This window comes from Watersipora subatra, chromosome 9 (assembly GCF_963576615.1).
Source record: "Watersipora subatra chromosome 9, tzWatSuba1.1, whole genome shotgun sequence".
Classification (NCBI taxonomy): domain Eukaryota; kingdom Metazoa; phylum Bryozoa; class Gymnolaemata; order Cheilostomatida; family Watersiporidae; genus Watersipora; species Watersipora subatra.
Genome location: NC_088716.1, coordinates 156708 through 174607, shown reverse-complemented (window position 1 = coordinate 174607; position 17900 = coordinate 156708). Strand labels below are relative to the sequence as shown.

Genomic DNA, 17900 nt, shown 5'->3' with positions numbered 1-17900 from the left:
TCTGTAACAGCCAATCAGATCAGATGGATTGAAGTTCTATTATCTTACACAGAACTAGATAGCGTGTCCTAATAACCAATAAAAATAACGACTGTATTCGTATACGTAACAACAATTGGTAGGGTAGATTGTTCTACGCGCTCCTTTACAAAGCTTTCACGAATAACTCAAATGTTATCCTGTTATCCTTTACAAAGGTTGTGAAAAAAACTCAAACAGTGGAGGCTGAACAAGAAAGTCTGCCACAATTATATCAAACTGGCACCCAGGCAGCTAGTCTAGTGTGCTGTAAAAGATTATCAGGTGTGATGATAGAGCACAAACAATAACTATCTGTGTGATTATTCTGATATTTCAAAGGGTAGTAGATTGGCCCAAATATTAGAGAGTCAGTCTACCAAGCTGAATATCAGGAGTTCAAATCTTGTATGATGTAATCTTTTTCCCATCTTAACCTGTGGCTACGGATGGATGGACAAGATTCCCAATGCATAGATCTAGACTCACCTCAAGTCTATGTATGGATGATCCATAGAAGTAACAGTAGAAATCAAGGTGAATACAGCCAGATGTAGAGCAGAGGTGAGACATTTCTATAAATACCCTCGTGTACCTATAAATAATAAACATAGGAAATCACTGCACTGTCATAGCTCTGAGAAATTCAAAAGAATAATTTATGAGACAACATTGATAAATTTTTATTAACACACAAGGAATTCAACACACAGAATAAGCTATGTAAGGGAGCAAGGGAGTTTGACTATGGAAAACCTGCAGTGCGTCTTCATGATTATGTGACAATTAATTTTTCTATAGAAACATTGGAGGCCTTCTCAATCACTAGTGTTACATACCACCAATTTTTGACAGATTTTTTGTCTTCGTACCATATGAATGGTTTGAAAAGTGGCATATTTACTTCTTCGAAGCGATTCAAACCTCCGATTCAAGGAGGGGTATTTTCAAAAACATTGTATCAACAACGACGTACTGCGTATGGTGTAAACATCGATATTCGTATTATTGCACAAATCTTTGCGACCGGAGGTTGGAGTTTCATCATCTTCATCGATGACGTCTTCACAGCATTTCTATGCAGCTCTGTTTTCAACGTGTGTGTTTTAAAAACATGTTTATTTTAAAATGTTAAAACACAAATATTTTATAAATATTTCAAAATGCCAAAAGTTGTGGGAAGTTTTTCTTTTAAATTCAGAGTTATTTTCCAAAAGGGTGAACTCTCTGTTTTCAGACGAGTTAGTCATCACTAAACTCAACAATGGTAGTTTTAAACTTTTCGTTAACGAAAAATAGTCATTGTGAATTGAAAGGGGAAGATTTACATTTGACCTTGAATGCATTTTAATAGTGTCAGCTGTAAGTAGTCATTGTGAATTAACTGTGTTTTACATCTCAGCTGAATAGATAGTGTCAGCTGCGATGTAAAACATGCGCCCCTCTGTAGCTACAAGCGCGACAGGCTTATATAGAAAACTCGGACAATTTTGTTGTAGCGTGTGAACTCGTCAGCTACAAACAATTGGGAGTTGTGCGACCACTACTGAGAATCCTGTAAGTTCGTCCTCCTCATTCTACGATCAAAACCATCGTTTTGAAGCTCAAAAATGCTAGCATGTAATGTTAGTGATTGTGTCTGGTGACTTCTCAAGGTGTCAGACACAATCCAGCCTTCTCAAGCCAGTTACAGCACCTGTCATGGCGGTATCTATCTCTATTGGCTACTGGCTGATTAAGTCATTTGGCATGTTGCAATTGACCTCAATTGGTCAATTGGCATTCTTCCAAAGGATTCAAAGTTTATTCCACTATAAATGCGTCTCCAAAGGTTGGCTACAGAAAAGGCATATTTTGTCTGGCATGTAGCAATGCCTTTAAGCACACAGGAAATATTGAACCTTATTAAGATATGAATTAGGTAACATACATCCACTCATTTCCTAGCCTTAGTATACAAACATCCTATACACGAAATACCAATCAATATGAGCTAATAAAATAGCCAATAGTTACTATCCACATGGCAGAGGGGAGTTACAAGCACAAGTAGTACCAGTGCTACTAGCCTCCTAGCTGCAGCCTCAAGTACTTTACTATCTGGTATCGAGTATACTTGTCTTCTCTAGGTTCATGGTACACAGGTTAAATTAGAGGAGTTGGTTGAAAATTAACAGTTGGTGATTGATTAATAAAAGTTATAGATTCTAAGAAAGTAGTTAGTAGAAGGTAGATTATTATGGTGACTATTATCAATACAGTCATATCTCAGCATACGAGTGTCCACAATATAAGCAATATATATATATACACGATATATGTGATATAAGCCACAAGCATTTGAAAGGGTGGTCGAAGCGACCACAAGGTGCCCTAGAATATGAGAGGCAGCTTTAGAGAACGGCATCACTCTGTCTATTTTTTCCGATGAGTTTAAGAAAGTTTTTTGGACAAACTGGTTAAAAGTGATGGTGAAAACGATGCAAAAAGTGCCAAACTGGACAAATGTCATACGAGCAGCACATCTATACATGTGAACAGCACATCTATACATGTGAACATTACATCTATGTATATGATCAGTACATCTGTACAAATGAGCAAGGAAATTTTAGATACAAAATATCTGTACATATGTACTGCTAGACAGTACATATGTACAGCAAAAGTATACATATGAACAGCAAAAGTATACATATGAACAGCAAAAGTATACATATGAACAGCAAAAGTATACATATGAACAGCAAAAGTATACATATTAACAGCAAAAGTATACATATTAACAGCAAAAGTGTACATATGAACAGCAAAAGTATACATATTAACAACATATATGTACTTATGAACAGCATGTCTATACATATGACCAGCATGTATATACATATGAACAGCATGTATATACATATGAACAGCATGTATATACATATGAACAGCATTTATATACATATTAACAGCATGTATATACATATGAACAGCATGTATATACATATGACCAGCAGGTCTATACATATGAACAGCATGTCTATACATATTAACAGCATATACATATACATATGAACAGCATGTCTATACATATTAACAACATACCTATATGTTTGAACAGTATATCTTTAAATAAAAATGGTAGCACGGCAAATATGAACAGCTTGTCTGTACAAACAGCTTGTCTGTACAAACAGCTTGTCTGTACAAACAGCTTGTCTGTACAAACAGCTAGTCTGTACAAACAGCTTGTCTGTAACCTTCGAATAAGCTTAAAGAAAAATCAGCAAAATTTGTTTTGGTTAAAACACTCGAGAGAAAAATATATCTTTTCTTCTGAGCATTTTAACAGCGATCAAGTTTTGCCAATTTTAATCTGAAAACATCCTGACAATCACATCACCTAAAACTCCAATTTTTTTAGAAGACAGATTATGGCATTTGAAAGCGTAAAAAGCTGTTGAGCCAGATGTGAGGAGTTCAAATCCCATAAGCTGCAATGTTTTTTCACAACCTGCAACCGTGGTTGCAGGGAGACGGACACGGCTCTTATCCTAGTAAAAAAGATTACTATCTATATTAATATAGTGTCTAGTAATATATTAACAAACCCCACTTTTTCATTAAGTGTGTGTCCGTTGGTCTGCACAAACACCATGCGTTTCCTTGTTTTCCACACTCGAAAGCACATAGATTATGAAGTTTGACTGATTTCAGCCAAACTTTGTATGTATATGCTCCATGCCTTCCAATATATTACAAGTATATTTAGTCTCATAACCCTGAGTCATTGTTAGTGAGCCAGTCATTAGGTGACTATCTCAGACTTTATCTTTTCTCTTGTTTGCTTAAATACTTTTGGAAACAGTTCAATACTTACCTGACTGGTTATCTGAAGGAATGATATCATGCCTCTTTACCGCATGTGTTGCATTTTTAGGGCTGCTATAGAGAACATGTAGAAAGATTTCACCAAGATTGTCAACTATAGTACCAAAAGTCATCATCAGAGTATTTGGCTAAGCACCTGTGTCTGATATTTAGCTTTCCGGCAATAGATGCAGTTCATCTTTACCTTATTTATAAAAGTATTGCCTGTTGTCTGTCTGTTCACTTTTTGTCTCAACCCAATCTTTATTCTTTGATTATTGTGTTGACTATTATTTATTCAACTCTCTATTTTTCACCCCCTCCTCTCCGCCTCTCTCTGACTCTCTCCCGTTCTTCCGCTCCCCCTCTCTCCCGCTCCCACTCTCTCTTCGGCTCCCTCTCTCAGTCCTCTTCCCGCTCATTCTCACCCGCTTACTCTCTCGGTCTCCCTCCCACTCATTCTCTCTCCCTCAACTTTCCCTTCCTCTCCTTTCCATTCTCTGTTCCCCGTTTCTCTCTACTTTTCCGTCTTTCTCTCATTTCCTCTCTCCTGCACACTCTCTCTCCTGCACTCTCTCTTTCTTCATCTCTCTCTCTGCCACACTTTCTCCCTCAAATGTTTATTTATAGAAAACTAAGCCCTATCATAGGACAGACAATTACCAGATAGGAAAAGGCAAGACAACTGCAGCTAGAGCATAGAGTGTATAGTGTGACCACAGTGTGAAAATACTACTGAATGAAAACTCTCCTGAAGGTCGGCTACCTCATTACAAAGTCTTGGAAATATTGTAAGACCTCCTAATAGTAGTTACAGCTATGAACCACTCTTCGCTATTGGTTAGCTTTATTGTAAAACCTCATACAATTGGTTCAAATTATTACAAGACCTCATACCATTAGTAAACTCTATCACCTGGATCAAGTTGTTCTTTAGCTTCAAGTGTTCACCTTTAGTCACAGCAGCTTGGAATGCTGCTTCTACCTGCTGTAACTGTAACAGACCACAGGCTACAGTTGTACTTGTAACATAATAATAACTGATAATAATAATAATAAAATAATAACATAGCCTTTGATTCACTTATCCCCAAAGTCTCTTTCCCAACAATTAGTGTTTTACTATAACCCGCTGTAGGACATTATATTTCTTGTAAAAGTATTTTGATGTAGGTAATTCACTTGTTTTGACGTTTAGTGTCCTGTTCTGTCTTGTTTGTCTTATGAAAAAAATAATAAAAATTTCAATGAATACAATATATTTTTTTTTTCTCCATCATTAAAGATGTAGTTGCGTCAAAAATGAAATTAGGACCCATAAAAGGCGAAAACATCAGCTACAATTTTATGCCATTTTTGTCTTTGTAGACCAACCCTGTCCAGAGATATATGCGTTTGAATGAGGCCCTCTTTTAAAAAGCTCACGTTCCAGCGGGTGCCTATTTCGTGACGTCACAAGCAAGGTATCTGAAACGAAACCACGAGCAATAAATATGAGGTCGATTCGTTAGCCAATCATGCGTGCGAAATTTTTATATAGGCCGTAATAAATGTTATCACTCGTAAAACGCGTGGTCTGTGATCTCGAAGATTCTCCTAATTAGATCTCAATACTCGTTACTGATTCAACGCGTTTCAACATTTACTAAGTTATACATAGTTTTAAAATGGCTTCAAGTTCGAGCGACCGCTACTCAGAGTTTTCTGAGCAACCTTAAGTAAAATATTAGAGTAGACAGCCTATGGCCAAAGCTGACAGGCGTCAGCAGCGTTTTGCTGCAGAAGAAGACAGAATAGAGGTAAATTAACTTAGAGTCTTCTATACTTTAGTAAATGTAATATTTTTATAGTCATAAATACATATACTAATTAATAAAATGATAATTCTTTGCTATCTCCAATCATCGTTTCATAGCTTATCTGCCGTTTTACCTAGCTATAATATTCTTTTCGAATTTTCTTTGGTAAATTAGAGTCATGATTACAAATTATTTTCACTCGTAGGAAGTGGGTAAAATCGATTGATCATTGCAAATCTTTAATTTCCAGAACCAAAGCTTCGAATCGTTGACTTGGCGTACTTGTGCCTTTATTAAATGTTTATTCGTTTTTAAAATTACACTCACAATCTATTCAACTCCCAATTTGGAAGCTGTCAATAGATACGCTTTACAATGACATATCTATGAATGACATATTTATTGCATCTACTTTGTTTAAATTTACTTGTTTTACTGATTACAGAATGTTTATGTCGTCCCACCAGCCGAAGAAGCTTTGTCAGTGTGGAAACTGCCATAAAGGAGAAAGCGAGAATTGAATGCGTGCTGGATGATGTTTTGTTTGAGTTTGTTGCAGTAGATGAATTTGTCTTATTGTATCAGCTAATACTATGTGAGTGGCCACGACTTGATGAATATTTTTAATAAAAGCTTTATGCCGAGATGAAAATATTTTTGCTTGTCAAAATTATATAATAAAATAATATTGTTGAAGATAATGCAAAACATGATTTGCAGAATATTGTAGTGAATCGGATATGGTATATGGGTGTCCGCAGAACTGGAGAATGTGAGTTCAAATCCAGTTTGCAGCAGACTTCTCATCCTTAAAACTCTATCCCTGTCTATATTCTTTTCAAAGAGGTGGCTTGCTTATTTCACTAATCTAGTATTCGGTAAGAATACTACTAGCAATGATATGCAGCAATGTATACAGCTGTATATCATTGCTACTAGTAAGAAACTAGTACGTAGGCAATATGTAATAGGCGACATAATGTGGGCGGGGCTTATGGGAGGCTGTATATCGTTTGTATGGGTAGCTGCATAACTGCTGATACAAAGACCGCGTTCTACATAAAGTGACTTTACAGAATTACCGTAGACCGGTAGAATTGGTAGTCGGTACCCAAATGTTTAAACAACATTTGGAGAAAGTGAGTAGAACAAATTTTCAATTTTCGTTATTTGAGGCCTTTGAAACATTCATAATAATGCATCTGTAGCAGGATTTAAAATTTTATTCTAGCCAACATGAGCAAATACAAAATAAGATATATGCCAATAGAGCCGCGTTAGACTAGACTTTTATCGCAAATAGCCGATGTGAATACGAGAGATAGAGACAGGTTGCCAAACGCGTGACATCATTTTTGGCGAGGCTGGGCACGTTTTTGTGGCCTGAGCGTTTTTACGGCGATCAGATTTTTTCGGTTTTAATCTTCAAATATCTTGGCAATGCGATCGCGTAACACAACAAACAACATATCAACTGATAGAGAAAAAAAATGCTTTCTTTTAAGATCAACTTAAATTTTGACGCAACTACATCTTTAAACCTTGTCAATTATCCTACAACCAAACACGAGCGAAACAAATGTTTGGGAGCTTAATGATAAATGCATATGCGCACACAACTCCCGAAAATTATCCGTCCACGGCCGTTATCAAACCCTTGTACAATAATCCCATCAAAAATATTAACCATTTTTGTGTAGAGCCGCTCAAGTATAATAATTAATAATGATACAAAACACGTATAAACATATTTAAATATGTTACTAAGTCTTTGAAAAGTTTCTGCAATATCCTAAAACTGACCCATCTGATCAGATTATACATAAATAGACAGATTAGTTTGGCCTAAGATCGCAATAAAAACTTGACAAGCCTTTTTTTAATCAAAATTATGACCGGCCAACGAAACGCCGATGAGGCCGTGCAACAGAGAGTAGAACCATTAAGTCATGCGCATTTCACGAAAAAATCGTGCACATTTCACCAGTCTATGGCATTGTCCAATTGTCAAAGGTTTCTGTAATCAACGTAGAAGTACTGAAAAGTAATCGTCTCTTTTTTGCCGATTATACCGGACTCTGAAATTTTGGACACTTATAATGAGTACTTCGGTATTCCAATTGATGTCTAAAGCAGTGAAAGTAAAGAAAATGACGATGATATTTTTCTAACGATTCTTATAAGATTATTACAATATTAAATTATAAGAATAATTATTCGGTTTTATAGGATTATTATAAGATTTAATTGTAAGAATATCCTTTCAAATTTACAAGATCAAAGCAGGCCTATAGTGACCGATGGTGTGCAATATGTTACTGTTATTATTTTTCTAAAGATTTTGTTGATGATACTGCGGCTGTGGCCTATTATGCGGCACTGCTAAGCCGTTTTTAATATCTGCAAAATTAAGTAATAGGCCTACATTTTCTTATAGATATACATATATATTTCTGTGACAACCAGCTAAAATCTGTTTAGATTTTTGAATTCAGCATAATTGTATAGCTATAAATGCAGAAATCTAGATGAATATCACAGCTTCTTGGTATTGGTTGCTATGACCAATGATATACACCCCCCCAGCCTGTGTATATTACACAGCAGCTTGCCATTTTACTTCTAATATTGCATTTCTCCCAATGCATGGGAGATATGTAAACATATAACCTCTTCCTTTCATTATTGTTGTTTGTTGTACACAATAACACCCAGTACATTACAGCTACCATTGCAGTTCTCCTATTGCACTGCAGTGTCATTCGACTGCTAATATTGCATTTCTCAACCGGCAGTACCCTTTCTTTTTCAATTATCACTTTGGTAGTGGGCTGTATGACAGGGGAACTTCTGGTATATAAATTAAAATTAAAGAAATAAGCATAACAAAATATGAATACAAATTATTCTTGTCTCAACTAGAGCTGTTAAAATAATCGGTTAACCCTTTGCGTACCAAGACCGACCTTTGTCGGTTTACGAGCAATGTCTCAGCGTACCAAAACTGACAAACCCGACATTTTTGCCGGTTTCGATAGACCATTTTTAAAACGTTGTATTTATTTTAAAAACAACGCTAAAAATTAAAATTAAAAATTTGAGCAATTTCAGTAAGTTTTTTACTACTGTTTTGAGGCTATAAATAATAAATTTTATGCGCATGTGCAAAAAGAACACGTTGTAAAGATTTGATCTTTCTTTATGGAAAGCTGATCAACATGGACGTTCGTAATTATTTGAGCTCGGCTAAAAAATTTGTTTAGAGGATGATATCGACTGGTTCGAAAGTGAAGAGGATTTCAGGTCAGAAGAATGTGGGGAAGACGATGAAAGTGAAAAAGAAGATCGCCAGAGTGAATTGGATTGCGAAAGTGGGATTGAAACGGCCGGCGTTGAAACAGGGAATAATGACGGATATCAAAGAGGAGCTGATTTAAAACCAAGATAATTACATTTTGATGACAGCATGGCAGGAGATAAGTTCGAATACTTGAACAGGTAAGTATTTTTTATTATTTGAAGCTTTTTATAACATTGGCCATGATAAATGTAATATTTAACGAAACGAATAAATATGGCTTTCAAAAACATCGCGATGCTTCGGAGCCTGTTGATGATAAATATATGTGACGAGTTATTGGATTAGTTTTGCATATAGGTATTCTCAAAAAGCATACTCTGTTGTCTTACTGGTCCACAATCCTTCATCATTTATGCGGATTTTTAATAAAATTGAAAGTAGAAAGAAAAATAGAAGCAAGTTTACCTTTTACAGACAATTTTGAAGACCCTGCTGGCAATAAATTGTTCAAGTTGAAAAATGTTTTTGCCACGATATGCGACTAGTTATATTCTGTTTTGCTGCCTGATAAATTTCTATCTATAGATGAAAGCTTGCTGGCATGGAAAGGACGGCTCAACTTCAGACAGTGTATTCCATCTAACAGATATGGATCAAAGTTATTTGCTCTCCGATGCTGTCTCTGGCTATGTGCACAAGTTGTCTGTATACATGGGTGATGAGCAAGTAAAGCTGAAGGTACCGGCAGCAGATTCTCTTGTGGAATATCTCTATGCGAGTCATATTTTGATCCCGACCATGCAAAATAAATTTATTTACAAATTGTATTTTATTTAGTTTCTGCAAATGCTTCCTCGCTTTGTATTGCTAGCTTTTGTACATACGTTCGCTGAAATGTCATTATCTATTGTATTTGTTGTGTATTGATATGTTGTATTTGATGCCCATTGCCCTTATCACCCACCTTATCAAAAGAGTTCAGTTCTCATATTGCTTTGCCATCTAGCAGAATGATTTCTCCATCATTTGCTGTAACTGCTCATAATAAATGTTGCTTCCTGTCTTTTGCTGCTTCACAAAATGTGTGAATACAGGCTCACCACTCAATTCTTGTGCACAACCAGTTAATCCTCGCTGCAGCACACATTGATTTTAGCTGCATCACACCTGAATCCGTGCAATGAGTTTATATGCAAAATTGTTACTTGAATCTATAATTTCAAGAAATGCACATAAATCTGCCAGTAAAAAATCATATCTGTGAATATATTCATCTCAAGTTGCAGTCTCGACAAGCTGCTTGAAGGAAAATGTCTCAGCTTTCAGATGCATATTCATTTGCAGTCTTATGCCAATTTGCACGAGAGTTATAGCAGAGTTTGAGAAGCCATGTCGGGTAACAGTTGCACTGCTTATCGCCATTGCGATATGAGCATTTCAAAGGTCTGCTCCCGCAATGCACAGAAGCACCTAACTCAACTTTTGATGCGATTGAATAATCCAATTTTTTTGCAAACTCTTGTAAACATATGACACCGTGCATATGTTTATCATAAACCAGTTTTGGCAGAGATATTGCTTTTAAAAATATATTTGTAATCGATATTTCATGATAGAGAGGTGACAATTTTTAAAAATCAGATTTTTGACTAGCGTGTGCACAGCCGATTTGCAGGGAATAAATGGCTATCCGTTGAGAGATTTCTAAGCTTTCAAATGCATATTCATTTATAGCTCCATGCTAATTTGCATGCGAGTTATTGCCAATTTTAGTCGGCCATGTTAAGCCTCGATTTTCGCAGGTCGTTAGGGTCACGCGGTGAAAATTTGGAAAGGCGCTCCTGCATTGTAACGGAGCTCATTTCTACACTTTCAATGCTCTTTGACGTCCAGTTTTTTTTGCAAATTGTTGTAAAGATATGAATCTATGCAAGAATTATTTAGACAACACTGTCAATTGCCTTTATCAATTAGAAAAATACAATTAAAAATGACGTACAAAAATAAAAAAATCATTGCTTCAGCAAATTGAGACTTCTGTTGGTAAATATTTGCAAGCTATCTACATAGCAGAAGCATCAGCTTGTAGATAAATTTCTCAGCTTTCCTATGCATGTCAATTTATGTAACTGCCACAATTTTGATGTAAGTTACTGCAGTTTCTATGCGGTCATGTCGAAAGCTCAAATCGCGCCAGTTATTGGCTGGTACGCTAGTGGTTTTTCCATCGTAACCTCGCGGTCGCTAAAGGGTTAATTTAAATCCTTAGCCAATCCCTACAAACTATTTTATTAGGTTTACTCTATTCACTTGGTTGTGCAATCTGCTCTTTTTAGACTCTTCAAAAGTGGTATTCAAACAAAATTATACAAAACCTAATGCAACCCACTAGGCTTACAATGATAATGCAATGTTTCTTTTTTTCATGGTACCTACGATTCTCCAATTCCAATCAATTTAGTTTGGGCTGTCGTCGTACTGGTAAACTTATACTTACTTACAGTTGAGCCTAAACTTGTGTATAGTTATATTTATACAAATTGATGCCAGTTGAAAGTTCATTGTTGGTTCGGAATGGCAGACGCGTGGCGAATATTTAGTGGTTTCAACACGGCTGCCAGCGCATCTGTCATAAAAAGCTCAAATGGAGTCGCTTATAATGGCTTATTTGTCGAGAACTCGTTCAAAAAATAATAAAGGACGTACACACGTATTTGCTGATCATTATAATAGATAATTTCCTTTGGTTTTTTTTCAGAACATAGACGTAACTCTTACTAGAGAAATTTTCCGTACATGGTAGACGATGCAACTGATAGAACAATGTGACGCAAAACCTATCAGAAATTTTAATACCTAACCACTTGGAATTTGTCATTCACGATTCATAAATGACGTCGGATGTAGTAATTAAACGCAGCCGCAAGCACTTATAATGGAAGTTCCAAAGTAGCAATTCTGATTTTGCGGTGACTGATATGATTTTGATATGACTGATATGACACGACGCGTACCAACCTAGGCTAACCTATTGAACTAAGGTTACTCCACCGCGAGCGCATTATGTTTTATTATTGCGGTTCACGCTCTGGCTACGCACAAGCCATATGTCTCAAGAAGAATCTACACCTGTTGTCTGTGAGACTGTACATGTATGTGTTTAATCAATTATATAACCAATTTTCAATGATTATGAATGTGCAACAATGTATTTTATCTGTTGTGTTATACTATTTTGGCGGTGAAGAAAACTCGCAAGAGTGGGGTGGGGACAACCCCTAGCTCTAGTTCTCTGCGCTTTAACCAACGCTGCAACCTGCTGAACCCAACAGGAGGGAGCTGAAACCAACTCATTTATGCTCTGCTGAACCCAACAGAGTGCGCTGAACCCAACGCTGCTGACTGTACAACCTGCTGAAACCAACAGGAGGGAGCTGAACCCAACTCATTTCCGTTCTGCTGTAACCAACAGAGTGCGCTGAAACCAACGCTGCCAACTGTACAACCTGCCGAACCCAACAGGAGGGAGCTGAAACCAACTCACTTGTGCTCTGCTGAACCCAACAGAGTGCGCTGAACCCAACGCTGCTGACTGTACAACCTGCTGAAACCAACAGGAGGGAGCTGAACCCAACTCACTTCCGTTCTGCTGAAACCAACAGAGTGCGCTAAAACCAATGCTATGACCTGCTGAAACCAACAGTAGAGAACACAACTCTTGTAAGGATAATTATTTAATTATCCTATTTATTTGTAGTCATTTTGTGTGAGCTTGCTGTTAGTGACGATTATAAACGATATTTCTCCAACAATAACGACTTTATTATAGTAATACTAATCATGCATCCAATTCAAGAGTCACACCCAAGCTGAACTGCCTAAAAATTAGTAGCAGTATTTATATTACATAAGCGATTGGCCTAGAGATTGACGGTTATCGTTCAAACCGACCAATCATATAGTCTTGCTGACTGCCGAGTTTCTAAGAATTTTCTCCATTTCTCAAATTGAGTCGCTTATAATGGCTTATTTGTCGAGAACTCGTTCAAAAAATAATAAAGGACGTACACACGTATTTGCTGATCATTATAATAGATAATTTCCTTTGGTTTTTTTTCAGAACATAGACGTAACTCTTACTAGAGAAATTTCCCGTACATGGTAGACGATGCAACTGATAGAACAATGTGACGCAAAACCTATCAGAAATTTTAATACCTAACCACTTGGAATTTGTCATTCACGATTCATAAATGACGTCGGATGTAGTAATTAAACGCAGCCGCAAGCACTTATAACGGAAGTTCCAAAGTAGCAATTCTGATTTTGCGGTGACTGATATGATTTTGATATGACTGATATGACACGACGCGTACCAACCTAGGCTAACCTATTGAACTAAGGTTACTCCACCGCGAGCGCATTATGTTTTATTATTGCGGTTCACGCTCTGGCTACGCACAAGGGAAAAATCTAGTTCCTATCCAAATAGTCCTAGGGGAGAGCCACGGTATACGGCATATACGGTAGAAAAATTTCCGTTCCTATCCTCAAAGTCTCATTTCCCATTAACTCGCTACAACCCGCGAAATTCGTTCTCGTTGTCATTCCGCTAGAACCTTGATGAGCAAATAGGTAATAACTAATGATCATTTATTGAGAATACTCGGAATACACAGTGCATCATTTTCATTGTTAATTAAGAGTGGTATATTGTTAACGTTGAGTGGTGTATTGTTGACATAGAGTGGTGTATTGTTGACCTTGAGTGGTGTATTGCTAACTTTCAGTGGTGTATTGTCGGCTTTGAGTGGTGTATCGTTAACTTTGAGTGGTATATTGTTAACTTTGAGTAGTGTATTGTTAACTTTGAGTGATGTATTGTTAACTTTGAGCGGTGTATTGTTCACTTTGAGTGATGTATTGTTCACTTTCAGTGGTGTATTGTCGACTTTCAGCGGTGTATCGTTGACATATGATGATAGAGTGGTGTATTGTGGACTCAGAGTGATGTATTGTGGACTTGGAGTGGTGTATTGTTGACTGAGTGGTATATTGTTAAGTAGTATATAATTATATAAGCATTTTGCCACCATCCTGAGCTGAGTACTTAATTATTATTACTGCACAGGCAGACCTGCCAACCCAAGAGTGGGGAAATGCGTGAGATTTGGTTTTGGGGCAATTGATGCATCAATGATAGTATATATAAAACTATGGAAATTGGGGCAAAAATCTCACGCATTTTCAGTTTTTCTTTGGGGTGATTGCGTGAGTCTCACGCCCAATGCGTGAGAGTTGGCAGGTATGTGCACAGGTTTATTAAGACTAAAGGCTAAAGGTTGACTTGCAACAAAATGCAATGCAACAGATACCCTGCACAACATTACCCACTTTAAACGACTGTAGCTGTACCTTTTTCACTTGTCAGCATCACTCTTTAGAACAAGATTGCATTGGTCAGTACATATGCAATAGGCTTTGATGTTTGTTAGTAGTAGTCTGAGCCAAATATCGGTATTATTTCCTAAACTACTGTTACAATACTGATTCTGTTTGTTTACAGCTAAAAGACCAGTGGCTACTCCATTACCATGTACACGGTACGTGCATTCAGCAATTTAGATGGTCTTCAAGCATATATAAAAGAACATGAGCTGAGACACACGGTGAAATATGTGGTCATAAAGCAAGACAAGAGCTTCACTGCTCCACTCAATGCCGGTACGCTCTTAACGCTCTGAAACTCGTTACTTACAGGCTTAAATATGTATATATATCTAAATATATATAAAAAAAAATATATATATATAACGTTCAATCAGGCCTGTCTGAGCTAGAATTGAGTCTCGGGTGATAGATTTTATTGCATGTATAACAAGCATGATTGATCAGCCTTTTGTTTTTGTTTAGTGATATTACACTAGGTTTTCAGTTTAGTTACTAATACCGTATTAATCCTTGAAAGATTATGCAGTATATAGAGATATATATACTTGTATACATATACATATAAGTTTATATATATATAAACTTTGCTTCTGTTTGGGGTGCTATAAGTTTTTCCATTTCCTTAATCTTCAGAAAGTCTTGCAAAGAAGTCCAGGTGTTTCGTTTTGAAGATAATACTATGCAAACATGGCTGAGATATCAACAGAAGGAAGAAGCAGCAATACAAAGACAAAGTGCAAGTGAGTGACAGCGATACCTTTGTGTATAGGGCTGACGTACTGCACTCATGGTAGATGTCAATAGCAATGCTACTTTTCTACATGTATCAGACTCATCTGCTTTTTTCCTACCCAAATTATGATTTGTTGTTTCAGCGTAATATTTGTATTTGCTTCATTCAGTGAGTTCATGCTTAGTTGGGTCATATAAAATATCTATCCAATTGTGTTGTAGAAGGAGATTAATTCTGATCATCCATCAGTGAGGAAACAGCGAAATCTGGTTCAGGACACGGTAAAAATGGATTGCCCTGTCAGATTGACAATAAAGAGAATAGTCAGATATCCTGATTTTCAGGTTGGTGTTTCAAAGTTGTCCAACATTTATGTCAATACATTTATGTCAACAAATGTCAATACCGCGCCAATGCCAGTATAAACCTTTTTTAAAACTATTCACTACCCTAGATAGCGATGCCAACATTGAAATAAATTACATGATGTCACACCAACATTCTAGGTATTGTCCTACGTCAACTATATAAACGTCCAATTTTTCCAAACTTGCTAGTCATATTGAGCACTTATTCTGTCTCCTTGGTCTGTTCAGTGTCATTTATGCAGTTATCAATGATAACATTTATACTAACAAAAACCATTATTTGTTTCTAAGTTGAAGCCGATGTCTGAAAACACTTCTGTCAGAACACAGAAGACTAAGATGCTGAGGAGCATGAAGGATGCCTGGCCATTGAGGCTAGAAGAGTACTTTTTACTCAGTCTACTCAAAGTGGAATGCCATCAAAATCACCCAGTTGGCAAAGTATGTTAAAAATATCATCTTTACTATTAATGTCTTTGGATATATTTGTATGACTTTCATAAAAAATAGAATAACCCTGCAACTGTATATTGTTATCACAGAAGCTGAGCAAAGTGTGATTGCTCCTTTCCACCATGCAATTGAATCGGTGAAAAGAGACAGACGTACCCCATTACACATTGTGCCCACAGTCTGTATATGTTATAAATAAATTTGCGCATTTCTCAAGTTATTTTCTATCTGACACCCACACTTGTATATAGTCTTTTTAGCAAGCAGGTGTGCTTCAAAATGTCGATGACGGAATCAAGTGTCACATTCATCTTATGGTGTCCCAAGGAGTTAACTTTCTACCTAAGATGAGGCCACATATACTGGAGTATCTTAAAACCATGTTCAATGATGCCCTTCCTGACAGATCGAATAGAAGATATTGGCCTATAGATCGTGGCATTGCCAATCACATGCATTCTGCATTCTCTTCCATGATGTTAGTATTGAATTTCAGTAGTATTCATTCCACAGCTGAGATTCTCATTGGGTGTTTGCATTGAATTTTTATGACAATGCTTAAAAGTCACATAATCGATCATTTTTCTTTTGTATTTGCTAACGATCGAATTAATTTGCGCTGAAAATAGCCAGGCTTTATATATGTACTTTATACTTTCACTAAATTGAATGTCATATGTTAGCCACTGTTTTTGTTGCATAGAAGCCAATTCTACCACTACAGTTTGTGCGGGACAAATGTTTCACTACTTTACGATGGTCTCTTTGAAGGCTTAGAGGAGTTGGCATTGGCAGTTGAATCAGTTCAAGCACAAAATGGCTCCACCGATTGTGGCCTCTTTGCAGTTATGTACTTGGTCGAAACCTTATTTGGAACTAATCTCTGCAAAACTGCATTCGATCAGCAGAAACTCAGGGCACATGTTGTGACATGCCTCCAGCAGGGTGAATGGACACAGTTCCCTCGATTACAACTGCCATCAAAGGTCAGACGGACCCGGGCCCACACCATCCGTGACAAGGTAAGAAATCATTGATACAACCACGCGAATAATCACACAATTCTTTTGCATGTCAACAAACCTCTTGGTGTCGATAACAAAATTCATAAATCACACCTTGGGGTTCACAAAACACACCTGGGGGTGTTTCAATTATCCTGCAAAACGTCCAGTAAACGGTTTTCTCCTCGTTAAAACTTAGTGGAAGGGGTGTTTCAAACAGACTTTCTGCAAACTTTTGGCTCTTCAAAAATTTTATATACACAATGCATTGGTTTAAAGAAAAGTTAACATCTGGTCTGAGTTGCCGCTATCAGTTTTAGTTTGCGGGAAATGAGAAAATACCAGAACTTCTTCATTTGTTGGAACACATTGGATGGTGGCATTTTATTATTCATAGTAAATGGTCAATTCACCAAAAAAATATTTCGATGATGATGAAAGAAACATTTATGATAAGATTTCCATACTTTCTGTTAACAAGCCAGCCTATGTTCATTTTAGCTATTCTGCACATGTCGAAGACCTCATGACAACACCGATTTCGATGCGCCTGGCGGAGGGATGGTACTATGTGACAGTTGCAACGAATGGTTTCATCGTCGGTGCATCATTATCCAACCTACAGATTTGGAGCCTTTCACTGGAGCTGTGGATAATGAATAGCAATGTAGAAGGTGTGATCCTCTAGGTTAGGCTTTTACTTATTTACATACATGATGCAAGATTAACGCTATGGCATATGTATAGATATGTATAAACTTGTTCTAGTCTAAGTAATAGTTTTAAGTTTTACAAACATGTATACGCTCATGATGAAGCGTGCTTGTGTCAACAGCCACTGTTTTCATTTATATTTTGTAACGTCTCATTTATATGTCGAGAGAGATGCTTTATACTGTTTTCATTATGGCCAATTAG

At 36.8% G+C, this 17900-nt stretch overlaps 1 long non-coding RNA gene across 2 annotated transcripts; it reads left to right on the top strand.

The window, feature by feature from the left end:
- The first annotated feature begins 14543 nt into the window (after positions 1 to 14543).
- On the top strand, positions 14544 to 17900 carry LOC137404300 (uncharacterized). Of its 2 annotated transcripts, none has more exons than XR_010979663.1 (6): positions 14544 to 14697; positions 15058 to 15164; positions 15382 to 15501; positions 15817 to 16456; positions 16750 to 17000; positions 17484 to 17900. It is a non-coding gene; the product is annotated as an uncharacterized lncRNA (long non-coding RNA). The 2 variants fall into 2 exon arrangements; XR_010979662.1 differs by having other exon boundaries at positions 15379 to 15501.